Below are 20,339 nucleotides of genomic sequence, written 5' to 3' on the forward strand. Positions count from 1 at the left end.
TATTTCATTTATACATTTTTAAACAAACATACAAATAGCGTTGTTGTTGCGCTTTTTACGCGACCTGTTAAATAGGACTTGAACGGCGTTTGCATTAGAGCTTTTTGTTGTGTTAACCTTCTTTATGAGGATTTATGTGAGCTATGTAATTGACATTTGAAACCCAGTGGGTTTATTAAATCCGGTTATGGCCAAACAGGGTATTGGAATTGACATTTGAAATACAGCGGATTTATTAAACTCGGTTATATGTAATATATAATTATATAATACCCCGGATTAACCCAGTGGGTTTGGATTTCAAATGTCAATTCCATAGCGCAAACGTCAAATAAATCCTCTCGAAGTGGGTTAACCCGGCAAAAAACTCTAGTGTAACCGTACTATAAGGTGGCGTAATAAGGCCAGCTGATTTCACCCAATTCGTTGTAATTGTAAATTTGTCGTATGAAAACGTAAACAAACATTTTGACAGCCTGAAGGCATTTTAATCACAATAGTCTTGTTGACGTGATGGGATGTTTAATTTTCGAACCTACCCTACATTGTAGATTCATACATTTTCTTTGATGTTGTTGTTTGAGTGTTTTTTTATTTTAACAAAAAAATAAAATGATAATAATAATGAAACAGTTGCATTATCTGTTCATTGCACAAGCTATGTTCCTTTAAGTGCAAGAATCTTCAAGTTTTACCACTTTTTACCTTTACTTCAGACCCCATACAATTCGTATGGGAGTAGTTTACAACTTTTACTACTTTTGCTTTATTTTAACATTTTCATTTGCTTTTCAAAATAGTCACGCTTATGCTTGGTTTACATTTACGAAATCCACTCGATTTCAACTAGTGTAGCTTAAACGTCAAATGAAATCCAATGGATGTCAAAAGAGATTTCATTTGACGTATATTCAAAGGAATTGACAGTTGAAATCCACTCGATTTCGTAAATATAAACGTACTATTAGGGCCGTTCTTAAGGCCAGAACAGAACCAATCGTCGCTTGCTTTGCTTGCTTCCCCAAATGTCAAATTATAAAGGAATGCCAGAGCCTCCTAAAGGAGAGCGCAGGCGGATTTGCAAAGAGGCTCTGGTTCTGGCCTTTACATCTTGTGTCCAAACATACTGTTATTTTGGCCAATGTAAGCAAATTTAATTAATTGACATGAAATTTAGCATTTTTTTGGGAAAAACACATAATTTCAAGTAACTAGTGTACACGCTTTCATGTGTTTTCCAATTTCCAGGATTCATAGGAATTTGAAGTTTTAGGGAGAAATGTACAGAAATTTCAGTAGAAGCTCAAGATTATTTTGCACCATTTGTCTTCTATCATTCATTTTTCATTATATCTTCATAAATCTGACAAGAAACTGCCAACTAATGCCAAATTTTTAACGTATTATAGACAATTAAGGTCCACAGCTTTCATAAGGTCTTATTTTCCCGGTATTAAAGTCATAGTTCGACCAATTTTAGCGTTTCAAACTTAAAATAGCTTTTATTTGTTCCAATTTTAAGGAATCGTAACAGAAGCATTCGAAATTTGCATTTTTACCCAAGTTATTAAAGAATGTGATATTCCGATGAAACACTTTAAACCGTACAAATTTTGGACTTTTTGAAAGAAAATTTAAAAAAAAATTATAACGGTACGTTATCGAAGCCAAACTTTTTGTTGAAAGCTACTTCATAAGATTACAAACCAAGATATATAAACATTCCCGAGGTTATTTCACGGATATCGACTAAAATGAAGTAACAAAAAGCAATTTGAAATGTGCTATTGACATGAAACGGAGTGCATGTAATAAAGCATATAGTGTAATATAGCCATTACGTGCAAGAATCATCAAGTTTTACCACTTTATTTTCGAACGTTCCCAACGCCACTCACACCCACCGCTTCCGACCGAGAGGACCACCGTCCCCATACGTAGGGACCGCGTACACACCATGATCCGAATCTCAGCGGGTTATTTGTTAGCGTTTAAAGACCAGCTACAGAAAATTAATCCATCAACTAGTTAACTACATATATATTGTACAATTTACTACTCATTCTAAAACATAATTATTTCATTCCAAAATCTATTATCTCATTTAGACTAGCCATAAATCCTCGACTGGATTTAATAAATCCAGTACAAATCTCATTGCATTTAGATATACATTTTTGGAGGATTTAAATGGCAGTCAGCTGATTTTTGTTCATAGCACAATTACCAAGGTAAATGCATCAGCCCATCTGATCGAATTTGAAACGTCAAAAGAATTTTTTGTAAACTGAATTCGTCTCAAAAACATAATTCAAATTACAAATTAATTGTTTAATACTGAAAATGTTAGCACATTATGCTACTAATGCTAACTAAAGAGCAAATAAAGAATTATTTTTATCGAAGTTTGCCCATCTAAAATATAGCATTTCCAAATCAAATGAAACCTTTTCCAAATCAAATGAAACTTTTTCCAAATCAAATGAAACCTTTTCCAAATTGAATGAAACCTTTTCCAAATGGAATGAAATCTTTATTTTTATTAAAAGAAAAAAGCCAGAATATTTTGAAAAGAGAAAGAAATAAAAAATTATGTGGGTTTTCAACTATTTTTTACTTAAATTCTAATCTTAAGTGATGACATAAAAGTGTACCTCCCTGCATGCTTTGCTTCCTTGAACTTAAACATTTCATAAGTGTTGAGCATCAAATAAGGTTATAGAAAGAATTAAGGGTTAAAAAATTGCTAATAATAACAGGGGCTAATTGTATTATATAATGAAGTGGTTCTCGATCTGCTGCTTGTTGAATTTTCAATGACATACTCATTACATAATTGGAGCAGTCCTGTTTATTGAGCTGTTGGTTACTATGCTCAATCACGTCAACGATATTACGATCTATTGTCTGATCGCGTAGTACCACTCTGATACACAATTTTATTTTTGAAAATACCTTTACTATCATCTATCATTATGTGTATTCGTTTACTTATTAAGTTATTGCATACAAATTATCCTAAAAAAACTTTCAAAAATAAAATTGTGTGCCAAAGTGGTACCACGCGATCGGACAATAGATCGTAATACCTTTGACATGGTTGGGCATAGTATCGAACAGCTAAATTAACGCTCCAATTCCCCAAGCAGCAAATCGTGAACCACTTCATTAAGTACTACAATTAGCCCCTGTTATTACACTGTGAACCGAAATCTTGGACAGAGATAATTCTTTTTTGGAATTAAAGCCCTTTTTGAGAAAATTAGGAATCCCGAAGGACAAATCAGCCGTGAGTCCAAATGTTATGGCGTGATTAAGTTTTTGGTGAAGACCCTAAAATGACAGTTAACAAATGCTCTGTTCCAGAACCTGCAAGAAGCTACTATTTCTTACTACGATAAAAATTTTTCCTTTATGTTATCGGAAAAAATAGTGAAAATTAGTAGATGCTTGCAGTTGTGGAACAGACCAAAAGATATAACGTTAATTTCAGATGCCTTACATGGTCTTCAGCAGAAACTTAATCAGGCCATATCTCGGAACATCGACTCACGGCTGATCTGTCCTTCGGGATTCGTAATATACTCAAAAAGGGCTTTCATTCCCAAAAGGAATTATCTCTGCCCCAGATTTTCGCCTTCATTTTGTGTCGCAGTATTATTAGGAATTTTTTAAACTAAATTCTCTCTCTAGGATTATTTCGCTATAGCTTTAAAAATTATGAAATATTTAAGTTCAGGGAAGCCAAACATACAGGGAGGTGCACTTTTATGTCATTACTTAAGATTAGAATTTTAGTAAAAAATCGGTGAAAACCCATATAATTTTTTATTTCTTTCTCTTTTCAAAATATTCTGGCTTTTTTCTTTAATAAAAATAAAGGTTTCATTCAATTTGGAAAAGGTTTCATTTGATTTGGAAAATGTTTCATTTGATTTGGAAAAGGTTTCATTTGATTTGGAAAAGGTTTCATTTGATTTGGAAAAGGTTTCATTTAATTTGGAAAAGGTTTCATTCAATTTGGAAAAAAGTTTCATTCAATTTGGAAAAGGTTTCATTTAATTTGGAAATGCTATAAATAAACGAATAATTTAATCGTTTAGATATCATTAATATTAGTCTTGGTTGATTAAAATGAACTTTGTACATCAAAACAAATTTAATTTTTAATTTAATTTTTCCGCCTTGTTTACAAAATTTTAGATTTTAAATTATTTTTAGTGTAGCAATTCACCGATGCATCTACCTTTTTTTGTGCCAGCTTGCAACTTTTTGTATTTTCTAGCAACATGTTGCAAAAAAACAGAGTTGTATACGAAGATTTATACCAGATTTAAAACAAATCCACTCAATAGGAGGATTTATTTTTGTATGGGAAATCTGGCAGATTATGACCGGATTCAGCAAAAAAAACCTGATAATGCGCTAAATCCGGCTAATGAAGTCATATCTAAATGGGCTATAAGATGGTAAGTGGAGACAATTAGACTATTGCTATGTTTACATTTACGAAATCCACTCGATTTCAGCTGTCAAATCCATAGGTTAAACGTCAAATGAAATCCAATGCATTTGAGATGAGATTTCATTTGACGTTTGAGCTATGGAATTGACAGATGAAATCGAGTGGATATCGTAAATGTAAACTTAGCATATGTTTACATTTACGAAATCCACTCGATTTCATCTGTCAATTCCTTTGTGTATACGTCAAATGAAAACTCATCTGAAATCGATTGGATTTCATTTGACGTTTGAGCAATGGAATTGACAGTTGAAATCGAGTGGATTTCGTAAATGTAAACATAGTATTATAATTTCAATCACGGCCTGAAATTTCCCCAATGACATTAATTTATGATTTTCTCAATTTCATATATCCACTTAGTCCTGGTCTACACTAAACAGATTTCATTAAAAAAAAAATTCATGAAATTATGCGTCTCTAGATCGAGTTACATAGTAAAGTAATATCATGAAATTGTTGTAGTGGGGAACCCGATCTAAGACCACCTAATTTCATGAAATTTTTTTCAATGAAATCCCTCTAGTGTGGACCTGGGCTTAAGTGGAATGTTAAACAAAATGAAGGCTTCCATTTTTTATTTAAATATAAATATTTTTTATTTATTTTATCTTTTATTCATTAAAACTCTTTAAGCAGGTCTTATTTTCATATATAATCCGTCTAGAAGGCTTTCAATCTATATAAGCCCTAGACGACCCCTTAGAAGGTATTCTACTTATAGAAGACCTTTTAGGAGGTACTATATCCATTGAAGACCTTGTTAACAGGCCTACTTTCCAAAAAGGGCCCATTTACTAGGCGTTTACACCAGACAGTTTGTCTTCAAATACAACTCTGATTTACTAACAGATACATACATTTGTCATTTGTCTCCCAGCTGTCCATCATTTTTTCACAGACAGTAAGGAAGACAAATTTTTGGCATTTTTGTAAAAATAGGTGAAATAATAATTGAAATGTGTTGAAAACAAAAGAACATGGACATAAACAAAATATGTGAACGGGAAACAAAAAGAAATCGACGATTTTCATTCAAATTTTAAAACTGTTTTTGCAGTTGTCGGGACGCCTACGTCACACAGACAAGTTGTGGGATTTTGACAATCAATACATGAAGTCAACTGTCCTGTCATTTGTAAACGCAGGGTTAGGAGATATTCTATTTATAAAATACCACTATGCCCATTTAAGACCTTTAGCAGGACTTCTAATTCATCTGTAGAAGATTCCGTTAGGAAGTTTTCCTTCCTCTAGGAGGTATTCAATTCATAGAAGACTCCTTTAGGGGAAACTTTTGTCCATAGAAGGCCCTTTGGGAGGTATTCTACCAAACAAGACCCCTTTAGAAAGTATTCTATCCATAGCAGATCTTGTTAAGAGTTCCCCCTAAGGAGGACTTCTATTTACAGAAGACCCCGTTAGTAGTTTTCCTTTCATAAAGGACTCCTCTAAGAGGTCTTCAAACCATTGAAGCTCTCTTTAGGTGACTTCTATTCACGGAAGACCTCTTTACGAGGTATTCTATCGATAGAATACCTGTTTAGGATATGTAATACAATTATGAGTAAATGTGCTTCTGTTCTACAACAACGCCCTTACAATTTGTTGGTAAAACGCATTTTACACTTGTACTTAAAGCAGTTTTTGGGAGTTTACGTCATTTATTTGACAGATGTTTTATAAAACATGTTAAATATAAAATGCGTTTAAACTATTCGTAAGTCAAATAAATGTTTTCCAGTATTTATAGTTGTATGAATTTAGACGCGGTCCACACTAGATCGAGTTCCCCAGTACAATTTCATGATATTACTTCTACTTCGATCTTGAGACGCATCATTTCATGCAATTTTTCCAATGCAATCACTTTAGTATGGACCGTGACTTAATAACATAATTTCTTCCAAATATAAATAAAAGTGTATACATTTCCAAAATTTTGTTATAAAATAAAAAAATAAAAATGCGATAATTTTTTTTTTGTAATTCACGACACGGACATTCTTGAAGACCCATTTACATCAGGAAATACTTCAGGTTTAAGGGTTGTTGCGTTATTTACTTGTTAAACAGGTAGTACTTTTCTTCATTTACAATACAAAAATAACGTTAGCAGCATCACAACAACACCATAGTATTTTATGCCAGCCTATTTTTGGAACAAGTCAAGTTAGTCGATGAACATTTGTGTTATGAAATTCTTATTTATATTTCATAATTTTAATTTAAATTATTTTTTTCCGTGTGTATGCGGATAAACATCAGCTGACGGTAATTTTAATTGATGCAAAAGCCGATGTAAATGCACTTCATTTATTTCTAGCATTTCTTAAATATAAACTAAACGTACATATGTACATACATATGTAAATTGGGCATTCCGAAATGTGATTTGGTGATGAGAAGGCCATAAAAAACATATAGCAGACCAGTTGAGATTAAATTTGATGGAGCATTTTTATAATTTTTGTTAATAGGTGTGTTCCTTTACTCAATAATTTGTACAAGTCCAGTAACTTTTTGTAAACGACTAAGGTCTTTCGCATTGCACTGGAGAGTAAACGAACAACATCCAGTAACAATTTGTACAAATTTTGAGTAAACGAACACACATAATAGCTTCGTTCCAAAACTAAAAAGTTTTTACACATTTAACACATTTTGCACATTTTTACCCGATATGCGTTCCCGTACACCAAAACAGTTGCAAAATGTTCACTTCTCTTTGAACAAAAATGGCGCCGAATGGCTCTCTCTTTAGAAACGTTTTACACGACAAATTTGAGCGAGCAAAAATGTGCAACATGTTTGCCGGCTTCCGATTGGCTGAAACGCCGACATTGACATTTGTTCCAGCTTTTTTGACTTTCTGCCATTTTTCCGTTCCCGTACATATTGGAAAAATGTGTGTGTTGTACTCATTTTCAACAGGTTGCTCTTTTGACACTTTTATCATTAAAAAAGTACTGGAACGAAGCTAATGTAATATTAGGTATGTTCGTTTACTAAATACAGTCGGATCTCGATTATTCGTTACGGCCGAGACCGGAGGCATTACGGATAATCGATTCGACAGTAATTTACTCAATTTGCTATTGGATGTTGTTCGTTCAATGAAAACATTGTATTCCCTTAGTCCCGGTCCACACTAGGACGATTTAATTGGAAAAATTTCATGAAATTAAGCGTTCTTATAGTACGTTTATACAAGGGCGTAGCCAGGAATAGCTAGGGAGGGGCAGCCGTCCCCCTCTAGATCCTACAAAATAGTTGATTTGTATGTAAAAAAATATAAATATTACAAAAAAACAAGCAAATTGAAATACACGTATTTTGTTTTTTTAAACGCACACGCAACACACAGAGTTATAGGTTTCGCCCTTTTAGGAATTCTTAGATCTTAGTCCCGGTGCACACTAGAGTGACTTCATTGAAAATTTTTTATGAAATTATGCTTCCCTAGATCGAGTGAAGTAATTTATAATATTTTATATCATAAAATTGCTGTATTTGGGAACTCGATCTAAGAACACTTAATTTAATGCAATATTTAATGAAATCGCTCTAGTGTGTGCCGGACTTTAGATTCTTAGTCCCCACTACCGCAATTTCATTATATTATTCTATTATGGAACTCGATCTAGGGACGCATAATTTCGTGACATTGTTTTAATGAATCCACTCTAGGACTTAAGCCGAAAACACAATCATCGTTTGGGTAAAGCTTTGCGTTGGCAGCAATTAAAAAAAAATAGCGCAGACGTCGAAAATAACGTATCACATCAGTAGTGGAATTCTGTAAAATTACGCATCACATCAGTAGTGGAATTCTGTTACCGACAAAAATCGGTAACATTAAAACGCAAAATTATGAATGAAAAGTATCAATAAAAGTTGATAGCACTGTTGCTATTGATAGGATTTAGCAACAGCTTTATTTTGGTTGCTAATACCCCGGTTACACTTAACCGGATTAACCCAGTGGGTTTGGATTTAGAATGTCAATTCCACAGCGCAAACGTCAAATAAATCCTCTCGACGTGGGTTAACCCGGCAAAAAACTCTAGTGCAACCGTGCTATTACTTACCGAAAATTTTCGTTAATTACCGAAATTATAAGCATTTTAATTTTACCGATATTTGTCGGTAACTCGAAAAATGGGTTAGAGAATCCCACTGTAGTGGAATTCTGTTCCGACAATTATCGATAAAATTAAAATGCTTATAATTTCGGTAATTAGCGATATTTTTCGGTAATGCTTAGTTTACATTTACGAAATCCGCTCGATTTCAACTGTCAATTCCTTTGTGTATACGTCAAATGAAAACTCATCTGAAATCCATTCGATTTCATTTGACGTTTAAGCAACGGAGTTGACAGTTGAAATCGAGTGGGTTTCGTAAATGTAAACCAATCATAAGTTAGCGACGAATAAAAAGTAGTCGTACATTTTAACCGATAGCAAGAGTGTTGTAAAATTTTATTTTAAATTTTCGTTCATAATTTTTCGTTTTAATGTTACCAATTTTTGTCGGTAACTCAAAAAAATGAGTTGCACGATAGTTATGTCTGGAGAACTCTGACACTCTCCGCTAAAGCGAGGTACACACGATCAGTTTTGACTGTCGATTTTTCGGAAATATCGATAAATGTCAAACCGTCCAGCAACCACAAAATATTTTGTGGTTGCCTGATGACTGACAGAAATTAGCGGCCATACTGGCAAGCAGCCGATTATTTGAGCAAAACTGACAGTCAAAACTGATCGTGTGTACCCCACTTAATTCCGATAGGGGCGTCATCGTTGATCGTGCAAAACGTAGAGCTATCAATCAGCTCAGCCAGCACTATACCCCTCTTATCGTTTTCGAGAACCGAATGCCACAACTCATGATGAACCTTAAAGTCTCCAAAGACGATGTTGGGCCTATAACCTGGGGCTGGATTCTTGTTCTATGAAAATTTTAAATGAAAAATGTTTCCTTTATAATTTTTTTCATTTGAAAGTTTTTCCATTATAAAAGTTTTCATTTCACATTTTCATAGAAACAGAATTGAGCCCCTGGAGTATTTGTATACTTTTTCTGCAATGGAAGTATTTTTCGAAGCTGTTTCCATACATCGACAAATTGGTATTTGTAATAGGCCGTTTTCGTAGGTTGTATGAGGACATACAATAAAACACCAAATGTTTAGGTTTTGAAAGAATACTTATTCACTCTCTATAGCTGTGTTCCTTTACGTGCAAGAATCTTCCAGTTTTACCACTTTTTACTCGAAAAGCGTTCCTTTACTTCAGGCACAATACAATTCATATGGGAGCAGTTTACAACTTATACTACTTTTACCGGTTTTACCATTTTCAAAAGTAAAGGAACAGACCATATATTGCGGTTGATGCTCTGCTATCAGTTTCAACTACTTAAGGAAGCACTGAGGTTGATGTACAGAGTTCAAGTTGCTCAAGAGGAATGAACGAATTTATTGAATTTTATTCTACTTAGCTTCACTTTTGAGAAGCGCCAAAGTCGTTTAGTCATTTATGATAAAATTTAGTAGTACATAGTTGCTTAAAGTAGTAGTATTAAATATATTTACAGAGGTGTGTTTTTAGCTGTTAAATTTAAATTCAAGAGTGAGTTGTATTAGGTCTGTCTGGTTACCCTAAAATTTGTAACAATTTGTACCCATTGTTGCTGGAAGTCGTCTGTTAACACAAAAAACCAGCAAATGAGAGCGATTCGAGAGAGACATTTTGACAGTTCTTTCTCTGAGAGTTTGCAAATTCTTGCTGGACAAATTTCTTCCAGCAAACATTTACAACTCTTCTTCTTCCTGAAAACAATCAATCATCTGTTTCTAGTTTTTCTTTGATTTATGTTTGTGAATATAAAAAACAATTTTATTGCGGAAATAGCAAGTCCAATTGTATTATTTTTTTTGTAGAACAAAGTTGCGAGTTGGAAAAATTCATTATTGGGTCATTTTATTTTTTTATTTTTTATAAAATACACATTTTTGCTTCCGTAGGTTCCTTCATTGCCCGACAAATTGTTCTGTTTCGGCAAGTCAGCTGATTGCTTGCTGGTTTTTGCTGGGAAAGTGTCTGTTTACTTTTCATAATTTTCTAGCAAAAGAGAATAAAAACTCCTTACTCTCTGAGAAAGTTCTTGCTGGACAATTCTTGCTGGGAAAGTAACCAGACAGACTTAAGCTGTAAACAGATACAACGTTTGGGTAAAGTTTTGTGTCGTTTTGGCCGTTTTTACACTGTTGGGCATGATGCCGAAAAATTCAAATTCATTTGAAATATATGCCGGCAAACACATAAACGCTGGACAGATACAACGTTTGATTAAAGTTTTGCGTTGGGCGTCGAGAAAAAAACAACAACAACAGGGCGACGACGATACCAAAGTCCAGCGTTTATGTGTTTGCCGGCATATATTTCAAATGAATTTGAATTTTTCGGCATCATGCCCAACAGTGCAAAAACGGCCAAAACGACACAAAAATTTTACCCAAACGTTGTATGTGTTTCCAGCTTTATTCTTAATCTAATAATGAATGAAGTTACTGGAAACGTAAACGTAAAGTAATAAGAAAAGGAAATATGTACACATGAGAAATTCATTTATGGCAAACAAAAGAAAACGTAAAATAAAATAATTAAAAATAATGTTGATCCGTTTCATATTGATAAAATGATTTATATCATTGCCACCAACCCATGATGGAATAAGAAGGTGTTAAGTAAATAACAATAATTGTGTCATGCGCCATACCATGGAACATGTTCCAGGAGCTGGGGCTCAATTCTGTTTCTATGAAAATGTGAAATGAAAACTTTTAAAAAGGAAAAAACTGTCAAATGAAAAAAAAATTTGAAATGAAAAATATTTCCTTTATATATTTTTTCATTTAACACTTTGCGCCTTTTTAAGGCCCATACCTATGTATATACCGACGTATACCCAGGGCGTGTGTGGTGAAAAAGGTAGAACATATGTACACTAATACCTCGATTTGCGTTGCCTCGCTTTGCGTTAACAAAAAAATTATAGATTTTGTTTCGATTTGCGTTACAGATTCGATTTGCGTTATATAAAAAATAATATATTTGGCTTTGAATATCGTGAAGAGGGCATTCATGGGTTCTTAACTTCACACGATAAAACAATTAGAAAAGATTTTTTATTCACATTGCCTCGGAACATGTATTAGATGGACAATAACTATCGTCTAATTACCGCAGAAAAATATTTTTGAAGTTCACTCAAATATCGGAAGCTAATCAAATTATAACCAAAGCAATTGAAATGTTTGTAGAAATAGTAGCTGTAATCCCAAATAGGCTCTTGGTGATGCAATTAATATTTTTACTAAAAAATGTATTCGACCATAATCAAAAAACAGCTTTTCTCAGAGAAATAAAATGCTATAAATCATTCCCATAATGCATGGTAGAACAAATACAAGGTAAAGTTAATACTACAACAAATACAACTCGAACAACAACCACAAAGGAATTTGTTTTTGTTTGTAACGTTACTGCCAGTTGTATTTGTAAACAAAACAAGGAAATGTCTATAAATTATTGGAATTTAAAAAACTAATAATTTTTCACATTTGGTTGAATATTTTGGAAAACATGAATGAAAATTCGTTACATTTTCAATTTTTATGTTTTCACATCATTCCACTAAATGCATAAATTCTCGCAGAAAGTAGAATTCTTGCAGACAAGTTTGGGGTCGCTGGAAATTCATAGAAAAAGGAGAAGCTGTTTCAATGTTTTGTTTTAGAAATCAAAGAAGCACATGTTTATTAGGGCTTTATTTCTTTAAATTTTAACAAAATACCTCACATATTAACAAACGTTGTATCGCCTCTACAAGCGGGGATTTACTGCGCGGCTTATCGTTCGAACTTGGAGGAGGTTACATATCATTGATATGAAGAAGTCTTTCTGGGAAATGGTTTTTTCCGAATGATATATTTTTTTTTTCTCAAAAAATATATATCCCTAATGTACATCGAAATAGAAATAAACGTATAAAATGTCATATGAAATTTGACACTAACGTTACAACCCAGTTCAGTCAGCTGTGTATTGCTGCTACCTTTTCTTATTCTACCATGCCCATAATGTGACGATTGTTTAATGAATAAATAATTTTATGGGGATGATTTTTTTATATTTTAGTTAAGTTTTTCGTAAAAAGACTGATTTTAATATTCTTTACACACTAATAATAATAATTGATATAGCATTTGTACATTAAATGTTAACAACCACATTTGCTTGGATTTTTAGTGCAAAACTTAGAAAAAAATTAAAAAAGCAATTTTGGAACCTATTAACAAATTCTTCACAAAAACACATGGAAACTCGTGTTTCGATTTGCGTTGTTTCGCATTGCGTTGACGTTTGTCGGAACCAATTATTAACGCAAATCGAGGTATTAGTGTATTCTTATGAGAACTACCGAAATACGTCGAGCGCATACTTTTTGTATGTTGAAAAAGTTTTACTTTGACAGAACGTTATTGTTTGTATGTGTGTGTGTTTTGTATTTTAAAAACAAAAGCCTAACAAAACATGAAATACAATTCATTGCGAAGGAAAATTATTTGCTTTACGAATGAAAACATTTAAGTAAGTTTCGGTCGCGGATTTTGTGTTTTAAATGTGATTTGCGACTTAACCTATTTGGGTAATACGGACGCTCAGAGAGCGTTGTTTTGGCAGGTTGGTGAAATATTTGTGTACGTCCCGTCGTTAAGCTGAAAACACACACAACGTTTGAGTAAAGTTTTGTGTCGTTTTGGCCGTTTTTACACTGTTGGGCATGATGCCGAAAAATTCAAATTCATTTGAAATATATGCCGTCAAACACATCAACGCCGGACTTTGATGTCGGCGTCGCCCTGTTGTTGTTGTTTTTTTTGTCAACGCCCAACGCAAAACTTTACTTAAACGTTGTATGTGCTTTCAGCTTTATTTAGGTTTTGCAGTAAAAGTTTTCATTCCATATTTTCATAGAAACATACGCTCTGTTTCAGAACCTATAAGAAACTACTATTTTTACTACGATAAAATTTTTTTCTTTATGTTATCGGAAAAACTAGTACAAATTAGTAAATTCTTGCAGTTCTGGAACAGACCAAGAATTGAGCCCCAGTACTTATCCTACCATGCATCCACCTATTTTGTACTGCTCATACATGGCACAATCACCTTGGTAATTACCAAAAACCTAGGTAAAGTTGAAAGCACATACAACGTTTGAGTAAAGTTTTGCGTTGGGCGTTGACAAAAAAACAACAACAACAACAGGGTGAAGCTGAAAACACATACAATGTTTGAGTAAAGTTTTGCGTTGGGCGTAGACAAAAAACAACAGGGCGACGCCGACATCAAAATCCGGCGTTGATGTGTTTGCCGGCATATATTTGTCTTGGGCCAGACTATGAAAATTTTCATGAAAATGTTTTGAGCTTATGGGTAAGAAGGGAGAAAGGGAGCTCCTTCACCTCCTCTCTCTCCTAAAAGCTAAAATATTTTCATGTGTTATTTTCAGTGTCTGGCACAAGAGTTTCAAATGTATTTGAATTTTTCGACATCATGTCCAACAGTGTAAAAACGGCCAAAACGACACAAAACTTTACTCAAACGTTGTATGTGTTTCCAGCTTAGAGGTAGTTTACACTATATGTAAATGTCATATGACACGAAATAAAAATATTGCATATCTACCCACGGAGGCAATGTGGAGACGTAGTTTTTTACATTTGTGCTGGTGTGGACGCACAGAGTAAATGGCGTAAGGAAAATCTCCAATATTGCACATATTAGCGAATATATAACGATGGAAAATTTCATGTCATATGAGATTTACATATAGTGTAAACTACCCCTTAATTGTGCCATGTGCTCATATATATTTAAATTTGTTGCATACATTTAGGCGATATATTTGTCATTAAAGGGGAGTACACACCATCATTCAAAATGGACAGTCAACCTACTTTTACGATCATTTTCTGCCAAATTAGAACTATGTTTAGCTAAAACCGTTTGAAATACAATATGTAGAGCATTATTTAGAGAATAGGGAAGTAATTATTCAGCTAGGCTTTGATATTGACAAAATAGACATCGAAGACTGTCAGTTATGTTGGTCAGTGTGTACTATGCTTACGATTTTAAACAATTCTTTAAAATGTTTTTAATGGTGGAATTAAAAGAATTTAGACACTAGGTAAACGGGTAGGTAGCTACCTATTAGTTATCTTTACCTACGTGTTTGGTAATTTCTACATGCCATTTACTGAGGCGTGTAATTTTAGAAATCATGTGATAATATTGGTGATTTTCAATCATTATTTCGCAAAATCATTGCCACATAGAAGTGTTTTACAACTTTTAACACACTGGCAACGATCAACCAGGCAAACTCCTTGGTGAGTAACACGGCCATTTTATAAAATTTTGCTTACAAGGGAGGTATCTCATAGATACCTACGTGTAGAAATTACGAGCATGAGTACCATTAAGCTGAAAACAGATACAACGTTTGATTAAAGTTTTGTGTCGTTTTGGCCGTTTTTACACTGTTGGGCATGATGCCGAAAAATTCAAATTCATTTGAAATATATGCCGACAAACAGATAAACGCTGGACTTTGGTATCGTCGTCGCCATGTTGTTGTTTTTTTCTCGACGCCCAACGCAAAACTTTAATCAAACGTTGTATCTGTTTTCAGCTTTAGTATTTGTAGGAGACGGGATATGGTCCAACTTATTTTAAGGGCCTGCTTCACTATGTCGAAAGAAAACGAATGCCAACGAAAAACACCTAAACTTTGCTTTTCACGGTAATATTGACTTTGTTTTTGCTTGGAAACAACATACTGAAACCGGCTGTTATATTATATCAGTAACCCTTTGCCTCTCAGCACCCTCTCTCAACGACAAAATGACAATTGCCGCAAGGAAAACTTACCTGAGGTTACCATTTTTACCATTTTTAACCTGCAAAGCGTTCCTTAACCCCGAAAAGTGGCAAACCTGGAAGCAATTTTTAAGAGAGTGAGAGGGGAGAGAGAGCGAAAATGGCTTTCTCTTCTACCACAGGCTACCACACAAATTTCTGCAGGTAAAAAATGGCAGAATTGATTTTTCGACTTTTGTTTGACGATTATTTCACAATGAAGAAGAAAATGGACAAAAAACAGAAGAAAAGTCGAACGCTGACAAAACTAAATTAAGAACTGTGAAATAAAAGACGAATATTGATTTTTTATGCTTCTTTTTGACATTGCTGCCAGATCTACCATTTTTCTGTTCCTTTACTTTTCTGGTAAAAATGTTCATGAGAGAGCAATTTTGACACTTTTCTCTTTTACCACTCTTACCATTAAAAAAGTAAAGGAACAAAGCTATGGACAAACTTAACGTGAATCATTTGCTTTCTGTTAGTCCCAATTTACATTAGGCGAGTTTACTTGCGGCAATTGTCAGTTTGTAGGTGAGAGAGGGTGCTGAGAGGCAAAGGGTTACCATATGCCTCACCTCTCTCTCCTACAAAATGACAATTGCCGCAAGTAAACTCGCCCAATGTAAATTGGGACTTATTCTTCTCACAATAATACCTGTTCACAGTTATCTAATACAAGTGGCAACACTGTATTAGAGTTGTTAAAATCTAGTTCGTTTGAACGACCTAGTTCTAAATAAAGTTCAGTGGACACCGGTTGTTTCCATGAACGAACTGCGAATGAGTTATATTATCTCTTTGTTTTAATAAAATAAATCATAAGCAAACGAACTATGGTACTGAACTAGTTCACTAGATTTAACAACTCTACGCTGTATTTCGTTACATGCAATCAATCCCCAGTGAATGCTTATCTCATTGCTATTAGGCGTGTTCGATAACTTCGCAAGTAAAAAGTATTTGCAAGTTCTTGCAAGTACTTCTCATATCTCTTTTACTGAACAAGTTTGTTATCGAACAGCCATTTGTAAAAGTTTGTACAAATTTCTGAGTTATCGTAGAGACATATTGTTCTTCTCTAGTCAAAGGTCAGACTAGAGAGGTTTCATGAAAAAAATTGCGTTTAATTAGGCGTACTTACATCGAGATCTTCAATGCTGTAATTTTTTGATTTTACTGTAGTGTTGAAGTCGATTGTGGAACGCCTAATTAAACGCAATTTTTTTTCATGAAACCTCTCTAGTCTTACCATGCGAACGAAAAAACCTAAACTTTGCTTTTTGTGGTAATATTGACTTTGTTTTTGCTTCGAAATGACTACAAAATTTGAAAATCATACACGAGTTAAGTAGTTTTTCTTTCGTTTGCATTTTCGTTCGACATAGTCATGGCCCAATTATAGGTCCTCCAACAACATCAGATGATTTCGATTTTAGCTGTCAAAATTCATATTTGACATTTGAATTCGCTGTGAGGTATAGAAATGTCAAACTGTACAGAAACGGGTAGATGTATCTCTATAAAAGAAAATAAATAAACTTAATGGCAGTTCAAGTTCGATCAGCTGGTATATTCGGTTTCGTCAAACAAAAATAACTCTTTTTCAAGTTTTTCTCGGAAAATGTTTTGTATGTATCTACCTGAATTGACAGAAAAGAAATTCGCCTCAAAATTTTTTTCGCTTCTGTTTATGAATTTTGACATTTAAAATCTTTGTTATGCTTTGAATTCGCTTGCTGGAGGACCTATAATTGGGCCATGGACATAGTGAAGTAGGCTGTCATGTCTCTCTCTCTCTCTTTAATTTTGAACCATTGTAGAATATGAAAAGGTAGCAGCAATACACAGCTGACTGAACTGGGTTGTAACGTTATACTATGTTTACATTTACGAAATCCACTCGATTTCATCTGTCAATTCCTTTGCGTATACGTCAAATGAAAACTCATCTGAAATCAACTGGATTTCATTTGACGTTTAAGCAATGGATTTGACAGTTGAAATCGAGTAGATTTAGGAAATGTAAACGTAGCACTAGTGTCAAATTTCATAAGACATTTTATTCATTTATTTCTATTTCGATGTACATTAGGGACATAAATTTTTTTGAGACAAAAAAATATATCATTCGGAAAAAAAACATTTCCAAGAAAGACTTCTTCATATCACTGATATGTAACCTTCTCCAAGTTCGAACGATAAGCCGCGCGCAGTAAATCCCCGCTTGTAGAGGCGATACACGTTTGTTAATATGTGAGGTATTTTGTTAAAATTTAAGAAAAGAGCCCTAATAAACATATGCTTCGTTGATTTATAAAACAAAACATTGAAACAGCTTCTCCTTTTTCTATGAATTTCCAGCGACCCTGTTATGTTAACCTTGTATAACAACGGCGTAAGCCGCTGCGTATACGACGTCGTGATTGTGTGCAATACAGCACACAGTCATCGTGTGTTCCTCTTCACACAATTTTTGTTTTTCTTTTTGTCGATGTGGCATCACTGCTAATTGCAAATGTCAGGCACCAAAGACAACGACAAATTGCAATCATTCTAATAAAATTGTGGTGGCGGCAACATCCCTGAAAAGGAAAAAAATTAACAAAGTGTAATTCGTGAATATTGGGAAGTAAATCCCAACCTCACTCAATTCGCATAACGAATAAGTAATTTCCCAATTGGAAAATTGTTTCATAGCCCCAAGTAAGGGTAAAATTATAAGAAATGGTGAGTTTAGTGGAAAAGAAAATTTGTTGAATTCAATTATAAAGAATTCGTGTTTTTTCCTGATTGCAGTTGTGAAATTCATAATTACACGTGTTGCCGCATTCGTGCACTACAACCACCGGCAGATAACCTCGCTTAATTAGTGCAACGGCGAACAAATTAGTTGAGGAAAACCAACCATCGTTTTAGCCCGCTTTATGGAACAATTAAACAATTTGCAATAGAAAGGAAAATTAAATCCGCCACCACAGCCTAGAATTTTTTTTGCCGGCCATTATCCACTCGGTGTAACTAACGTTACATTAAGCCACCACAACCACCTCGAAAAATAGAACTTTCTGGAACTTTTTGCCAGCATTCCCGTTTGCGACACAATAGAAGGAAGCCACAACTCACAGAACCACCTTCACACAAAAGCATCCATTAACAACATTGTGATTGCCGCCATTTTATACACAATTTCAATCTGCATTAGAGAGGAGATGTTAATCCAAATTAAGGGTAATGCCTACCCTCCAACTGTAAGTACGCAATATAACACACAGATATAGTCGGTGCAACCATCCTGCTCCTTCCTGGTAACCCATACCAACCAGTTACAGACCGGGAGGTGTGGGACCAGTCTTTTTTTTGCTGTTTTCCTCGACGGTGAAGCCGAGTAGTCATCTTTATATTTTGGAAACCAGTTCCTACATCCAGCCCTCGACGTCAGCAGAGCAAATTATTTATTTCTTTCTCTTTTTAAGTATTCTCTTGGCATTGCACTTTGTATGCACACATACATAGCCATAGCCCTGTATGTATGTATATAAGAAATTAATGTTGTTGTTGGACCTGTAACGGTTCGTCTCCGCGTGCAAAAAGAAGATGAAGATAATCATGAAAGCTTTGCAATAACGGTTTAACAGAAACGTTTTAGTGTACGTTGTTGTTGTATTGTTCTCATTTCCATTTTCGAATAAGAAATTTACAACAACAACATCTTTCTGTTTCTTTCTATCAACGATAAATCCAACTCACTTTAGTGAGAGAAAACAAATTCTTGCTCTCTTTGATGATTTTTTTTTTATCTCTTTTTTTTTGGGAAAGAGAAATAGTCGGCTAAATCAACAATTGTTGTAGTTTCTTTCTATTAGCATTTCTCGTGCTTTTCAAATTTCATCTTCATTTTGTTCTGCGCTCGAGATTGTTTCTTTTTTCCAAATTTATGGGTATATTCGGCGTATGCCTGTTCACTTGTTGTCCATTGCTTATTGTAGGAAAATAACCCGTGATTACCCAGTGTAGTCCGGTCAGAAAATTTAGGTCCCTGAGAACATGATACTTGATATAGTACAATTTTCATCCGAATTTTGTTGAACAAATCTAGTATTCGATTTTTTACTGACGGTTATTTCCTACAATAGTGATTCTTGTGGATGGATATTTCGAAGTTTTTTTCTGTTATTTGGTTAAATAATTTCGAGTGCGACTTTTCTTAAGCAAACAAAAGAACCTACAACAGATTTCTCCTATCTTTGGAAACTTCGTTTAAAACTCCGCGCCTTCTGATAAAAAGCATTTAAGAAATTTTTATACGTCGAGACTACGTTGCAGGTCGACAGATTGTGATTATCGTATACCGTGCAAATTTATTGGATGTTTTTTATTGAATTTCGATCTTTAAGAATATTATGTTTACGATCCATAAACATCATCTTTATTTATAAATCATATCAATCGCATACCTCGGTTAAAATATACGCATATATAGACATATATATATACCCAATTTTAAGAATCTTTTCGACGTTAAATTGACTTGTGGTCAACCAAAATAGTAAATGATACTCTTTTTGTTGATGCGGACATTTCCGATTTTTTTTTTTGTTTATACTGCATATGGTATATATATGCATATGTTCTAATTGATAATTTTACCTGATAATTATATAATGTCAATCCCATTATTTATGATCTCCGTCCATCTATCCTTATTGGATATTCACCTTCAGCATTTTATCCAGTGAGCTCATTTGGTAGAAAAATTGAGGGTAGTATTAAATATTTTGGTGCACAGTGGCACGAATGGGAATGACATG

Source organism: Musca autumnalis, unplaced genomic scaffold (assembly GCF_047663935.1).
Source record: "Musca autumnalis isolate F117 unplaced genomic scaffold, ASM4766393v1 scaffold_3, whole genome shotgun sequence".
Taxonomy (NCBI): domain Eukaryota; kingdom Metazoa; phylum Arthropoda; class Insecta; order Diptera; family Muscidae; genus Musca; species Musca autumnalis.